This window comes from Cardiocondyla obscurior, unplaced genomic scaffold, assembly GCF_019399895.1.
Source record: "Cardiocondyla obscurior isolate alpha-2009 unplaced genomic scaffold, Cobs3.1 scaffold1_7361187_7686053, whole genome shotgun sequence".
Classification (NCBI taxonomy): domain Eukaryota; kingdom Metazoa; phylum Arthropoda; class Insecta; order Hymenoptera; family Formicidae; genus Cardiocondyla; species Cardiocondyla obscurior.
Window position 1 is genome coordinate 46922 of NW_027228794.1, and position 7221 is coordinate 54142.

Here is a 7221-nt window from a genome sequence, read left to right on the forward strand (position 1 = left end):
CAATTTGCAAAATATTTCAGGATTAAACAATATTGTACAACAGCCTTTCACCCTCAATCAAACGGCTCGTTGGAACGAAGTCATCATGTCTTAGTAGAATATTTAAAACATTATATTGCTAATGAAAAAGATTGGGATAACTGGCTTGAACATGCAATGTTTTCTTACAATACAAGTGTGCATGAAGGAACTAAATTTACTCCTTATGAATTAGTGTACGGCAGGAATGCACGACTACCATCTGAATTTAAAACAGATGACACACTAGAAACATATAATGATTACATAGCTGAATTAATTGACAAACTAAGTGACTTGAGACAGCTTGCAATACAAAATCTAGGAAACGCAAAAACACGATACAAACATTACTATGATAAAAGAATAAAAGAAAATACAAAATTATCAAGTAGGAAATTTTGTATATTTAGAGGAAAAAAAGAGAGGTAAATTTGATGATGAATATCAAGAACCATTTGAAGTTATAGAAATACTACCAAACAATAATATTAAAATATTAACTAAACGAAATCAAACCAAGACAGTACATATGGACAGAATTAAACTAGCTCGCATTACAGGTCTGGGATGACGCAGGAAAGATACATGATAACGACTCTCAAGGATAACCCTGGAGTGTTCTACGAATCCATCGGCGACTTGCGTACCTACGAAACTTCTTGGAAAATGATCACATACGTTGATCTAAACGGAATCGCTGATGCAGCTATAGGACTCCAGAGAGAATTAAAAATGGTTATTTGGCAATGTAATAACATTTCAAAAATATGCCAATCCCAGAAATCATTGCTGCTAGCCGAAGCAAAACTAGATAAAGTAAGACAATATCAAAATCGCATAGGCGAACTGTTAAAGAAATCAAGATCACGAAGAGCTCCGTTAGAATTTATTGGAGAAATTAGTAAAATATTATTTGGCACAATGACGTTGGAAGATGCCAATCATATAAATGAAGCATTGAAACATATAGAAAGTAAAACTGATGATCTTGCTGCCCTATTCATAAACCAAACGATAGCAATCAAGACGAGGTTCGGAGAATTACAGAACGTGACTTCGAAAATTAAACAACAAATGATTGCGATGAACCGCCGCATAAGTGAAAGAATATTAAATCTTACAAATGAATATGCAAAAATTGAAATTAATGAATATTTTCATCAAGCAGTTGTAAATATTAATGACGCAATTTTAGAACACGAATTAAATATAAATACTCTCATTGATGGAATACTTTTTGGAAAACAAGGATTAATACATCCTCGAATAATACCTCCACAACAATTAATACAAAATTCTAAGGCAATCAGGGAACGAGTCCCACACGAAGAATTTCCCGTAACAATAAATGAAGAAGGAATGGATCGATTAATTAAAATATCAAATTTACAAATTGCATATATTAAAAACCGATTAATCTACGCATTACATATACCATTAATAAGCCCAGGGAGATATAAATTATATAAAGCCATTACCGGCAAAACAAAATCTGGATGGAGACAAATATGCTACAATAAAACCGAATACAGAATATATTGCAATAAACGAAGACTCTGATAGCTACTATGAGTTAGAAAAAGAAGACTTGGAAAAATGTTCAACCACGAGTTCTACTTTAATATGTCCCGCTACATCTCCTTTAAGAAAGATAAGACAGACGCCCAGCTGCAACATCAACTTGATGCTTAATAGAAAATTAATATTAAATCAATGTAACATAATATTGCAGGAATTACAAGAGACATACTGGAAAGTTCTTGATACTCCAGGAAATTGGATTTTTAGTGCCAAGGAGAAGAAGAAATACGAATTAAATGCGCCGGTTTTAGAGACCATGCAATTATTGAAAACTGTGGAACAATAACAATACAACCAGGTTGCAAAATTAAAGCAAAAACCGCCACGATGAGTCACCCGTCTACTCAAGCAACTAAATTTCTACATCATTACACACCATCTAGCAACCTCAGCATTCTTCAATTGTATGAACCAACGCGTGAAAAATTTAATATTAATTTAACGGAAACTACAGATGAAATATGGGTGTCAGATCATAGCAATATAGAAGCAACGCTCAATGATATTATTCAAAAAGCTCAACAACTTAGAGAAAGAAAAATTCAAGAATGGAAAACTACTGCCTACAGCACCGTCGCCTGCAGCATTGGAGTACTAGGAATCATAATCTTTATCTTCTCCTTGACCTGTCGGACCCCATGTGTGGGCAAGACCCTGAACCGTCTTTTCTTGAATTTTGCCGCAGGGGAAGAACTGAAAGACCGACACCACACCCCGCAGCTAGCTATATAAACCTAAACCCTGAGATCCCCCAGGAACAGTCAAATCAAAAGAGTGCTGAAGCCACGACGGTCGAATCAAAGTTATAAATAAAAAAAAATAATATATATATTTTATTTCACCGGAAGCAGTAAGTGACTGAAGCAAATAAGATTTAAAATTAAGGCTAATCCTTTGGTTCCGTCACTTTTAGGAAATTTTTATATGAATCGCCAAGAAGCGAGCCGACACTGGAGAAGAATAACGGATAGGATCCGAAGAAGTATCCGACCCAGGAATCAACCCATTATGTCATCGCATCAAGAATCAGACGTCGGGCCAACGGACCCGTACGTATTTCATTCACCGGCCAGACAGCCTGACGCCCCAAGTGCTTATCAATACGAAGAACCGGTAGTGCAACGATCCCGGACACCAGAGCTCATTCGAGAAATACTCGATGAGATAAGGAGGCTTCCGGATACGGAACAGGAAGACAATGTGAGCACGCAAACAAACTATGACAACGAGGGATACATCGCGATGCGCCCTGTTGGGATAGCGTCCCGACCGAGGGAACCATCGCCGGAACCATCGATTGTACGCAGACAACGCGGGCACCGGACTCCCTCGGGACGATTACATAAACGACAGGCCAACCTATATGGAGCATGTGAGGGATCGGGAACACACCACAAGAGTTCCTCAGGGATCCCCGCCACTGCCACAGCCGACACGTGCAGGTACCCCGTATTATAGAGATTATTTACATTTTAACGCGATGCCGGCATACAATTTAGTTTGTCATTCAGCTTGGTATATACAAGTTGAAAATTATATGGTGATGTGCCCGCAGTGCGCTACTGCGGAGCATATATTTTGCGCTCCTGACAGACCAAACACAACTTTTCGACAGTTTCATGCTATCTCACGAAATTTACAACATACTACTATGCACTGTGGTAGATGCTACCGATTAATCATTCAAACGCGACGAGCGATTGACTGTTATACTTGTCGTACTTATGTAATTCAACATTATCACGGAATTGAACGAATGATTTATCACTTAATTTGCGATTTAATCATTTCACAGCAAAATGTTCCAACTTAAAAAATAACTACAAATCGTATGCGAATTATAAAACCTATTAATTCTTAATTATAAGTATATACTATTAATTCTAAAAAAAAAAAATATATATAACACCATATAAAAAAAAAAAAAAAAAATCTATCTTTATATAACAATATTACAAATGGTCAATTAACTGGCCAAGGCTTACTATATTAATTAAAAGGCTAATTATATTAATCAAACACGCTTTTATATATATAAAAAGAAAATGTATTTTATAGTATTATATATATATTATCACTAATATAACATTAAAAAGTTGTTATAGTAGTAGTAGTAGCGTATGCGTTCATCTTGGTGATGGGATATACTGAAATAGATAGAAATATATATATTATAAAATAAATAAAAATAACATTTATATAACTGCTAGACATTTATAACATACCTTATTAACCAACCAAGCTATTCCACTAATAAACCTACAATATAACAAAGGAAAGCATTAATAAATACAATAACTCCTAACCTTTAATCCATGTTTAATAGAATTTAAATACTATATACTTATCTAATACTGGTGATGGAAAAATGAAATTGTTCCACAGAGAGCCACCTCCAAAATGTTCAACCTAGAATAGAAAATATCATAATTAAGAATGCATTAAATTTATATACTTTAAATACAAACATGTAGAACATACATACCTAGTAATTTGGTATAAGGGGAATATTGTACGCTTAATTATATACCCTGAAACATATAAAGTAGTTAGACTTTGTTAAATACAATTAAAACTTTGCTATAATAAATCATTATTACATACCATTGAAAATCAGCTATACTAACTCCATAATAATGTAATTCTTTATTCAACTCTGCGATCGACTGATCCTACTGCTATTGTCACATCCTGCAACGACTAGGAGACGTTTTATTAACACGGGTAAAGACTTCACCACCGGCAAAAATTTTTCAAAAAATCATATTATTAAAAATAATTCTACTACACCAACTACACCGGCATTCATAAATGTCACTACTTGTAGTACAGTCACTCGACATATCTTTTAAGAGACACAAGCGACATCTACAATAAGTCCGTTTTAAGTCAAGTCCAGAGCCAACCAATCATAACTTGACCCATTAAATTTACTCTAACTACACTCAATTACACATATAGACCCAAGAAACCGACATTTTGTGACAACTCCTACTAACAAATCTTATGAACAATTATTAACTATTGAAAATAAACCTTATAACAATAATATATAAATAAAAAATATATAGAAACATGTTCTTCTGTCTTACGGTAACAACATACGTAAAAATAACAGTTTCATAATAAGACATTTTTAATATCAATTGTTATAAACAATTAAAATTATATATAAAATATAAAAACTGTGATGGCTATCAATCTTGTTGTTAAAAATACAAAAACTTTTGTATATACCATTTTTTCGGTATCTGTAATAGTTTCCGAGATATAAAAATTTCCTGAATTTGAATCTCTCAGTTCAACTTTTCTCTTATGAAACTAAGGAACCACAAATCAAATCGTATAAAAATAAAATAAAATATAAAACAATATAACTGATAGAAAAAAATTATATAGCTGTATTCGTCTCTCTCTATAGAAACAGAATATATAAAAATAATCACACCATTATTAAATAATAATATATATATAACTTATAATATATAACTTTTGATAATAAACCATAAACAATATTAATTATAATTTTTTTTGAAAAGCCTATAAGACCTATAATAACTTTTATTATAACATTTTCTATATAAAATCAAAAACCTAATTTATAAAAAGAATTAAAGGAAAAGTCACCCGTTATAAGGCAAAAGTCCCAGTAAGTGCCAATGTACATACATATATATCTGCGTCTAACGGTAATTACCGGGACCACAAGTTTAACCCTTAATATTTTTAAAAATAATAATCATAAAAATATGCTGATTAATTTAAATTAAACCTTGAACCTTTTCCTTTAAAACCATACCCTAATAATAATTTTTACTCACCTTGCATACCTAATTAATTTAAATAATACCCGGAGTCAATCGGTCCTCGAACCATATATATAAATGTACGTACAAAGACTTAGCCGCGAAAATGGTAAAGGCATAGGACTTAGCCGCGCGTACTCTTGTCTTTTCATCTATAAAAATTACTAAGTATGAATTTCGAGACGGACTTAGCCGCGAAAATGAACGATGGACTTAGCCGCACAGACTATACGATGGACTTAGCCGCGTGAGCTCTCTTATAGAACTTAGACTCTCGATCAACCAACATAAAATTAAAAATTTAATAATTTTTACTTTTTGTTATATACGTTCTAAAGAGCCTTAAATAACTAATAACAAACCCTTATAAACCATTTCTTAATCTGCCTTAGTTTTGGACTTATAAATTTTTAAAGTTACCCACTCATGTTCTCCTGATACATCAGCCGCGTAAAATCCTTAATAATTATTAAACCATTAAAGATCAAGCCATATCCTCTTAGATGTGAAGAGCCCTATGATTTTCCATCTAAAAAACCCATATAGACTTATACCTTTGTGGGCATTAATAGTATATTGTTATAAATAAATTAAATTTAATAACCATTAACACGCAAATTTTATAACGCTAAATCATACTTCCCTATGAATTATTAACGTATACTAAATATCTTTTCTTAATTTTTATTAGTTTAGCAGCTACGAATTTTTAAACTTTTACTCTTACCCATACATACATACATTTCAACACACGTACAGAGAACTCCTTTATTTGCAACATTTCAAGAACTTATAATTATATTTGTATTAAGAGTAAATAAATATTCAAATTAACTTTTATAAAAGTTATTCTTTATTAATTAATTATTAAATTTGTTATAAACAAATTAAACAAGTACATTATTTTCAAATTCTGTTCCGTACATCCTTCGGCATTTGCAAAATTACCCCAAATCCATATATTATACTTTCTTCTACTCCTCATAGATTCCGAGATATAGGAATTTTACAAACTCCGATAATTTGAAGAACTGGAATACCTTTTTGCTGAAAAACAAGAGATACAAAAGTTAATAAAAGACCTTTTAAATTATAAAATATTAATAAACTATTAATTTATTTATAAAGTAATTGAATAAAGGAATAAAAATGGTTCTATAAATAAACTTTCTTAATTAGTTAATTATCCAAATTGTTATAAACAAATAAAACACTATCCAATTATTCAAAATTCTGTTACGTGTATTTTGTCACATTTGAGCTCCCATTTAAAAAACTATTAAACATTTTCTTTCTAACTCTTTTAGTTCTCGAGTTATGACCACTGTTCAAAATCAGAGACCGACACAAATGACACAAAATAGTAACACCAACATTTTCTAAACTAATGCTCCTAATAACCAACTACGAACGGAACAAAGACTCGTCGCTATAACGCACAACTGAGTAATTAAAAATCTTATATTAATAAACAAATTAATAAATTGTTATAAACAATTTCAAGTTAACAATTGACCTTCTTCAAATTTTATAATAGAAGTTAAAGACTATAATGAATCATTAATCCCTGCAAAATAACTTTTCTTAATTCCTATTAATTTAGCTTTTATGAATTTTTAAAACTTTTATTCTATATATATATAGATATACTAAAGCATGTAATTCTTACCATCCTATTATTAGTTGATAAATAGCAACTCTGGTCTTATCCCTGCTATCCTGTAATAGAAACAATAACAATAGAGAACAATTAACAAACTTAACAACTTCTAACAATTATAATAATTATTATTATTATATAAAATCTATGTTA

At 31.4% G+C, this 7221-nt stretch overlaps 1 long non-coding RNA gene across 1 annotated transcript; it reads right to left on the minus strand.

The window, feature by feature from the left end:
* Positions 1-3222: 3222 nt before the first annotated feature.
* On the minus strand, positions 3223-4270 carry LOC139112740 (uncharacterized). The gene is made up of 3 exons (XR_011547422.1): positions 4088-4270; positions 3828-4011; positions 3223-3749 (listed from the first exon to the last, which is right to left on the minus strand). It is a non-coding gene; the product is annotated as an uncharacterized lncRNA (long non-coding RNA).
* Positions 4271-7221: the final 2951 nt, after the last annotated feature.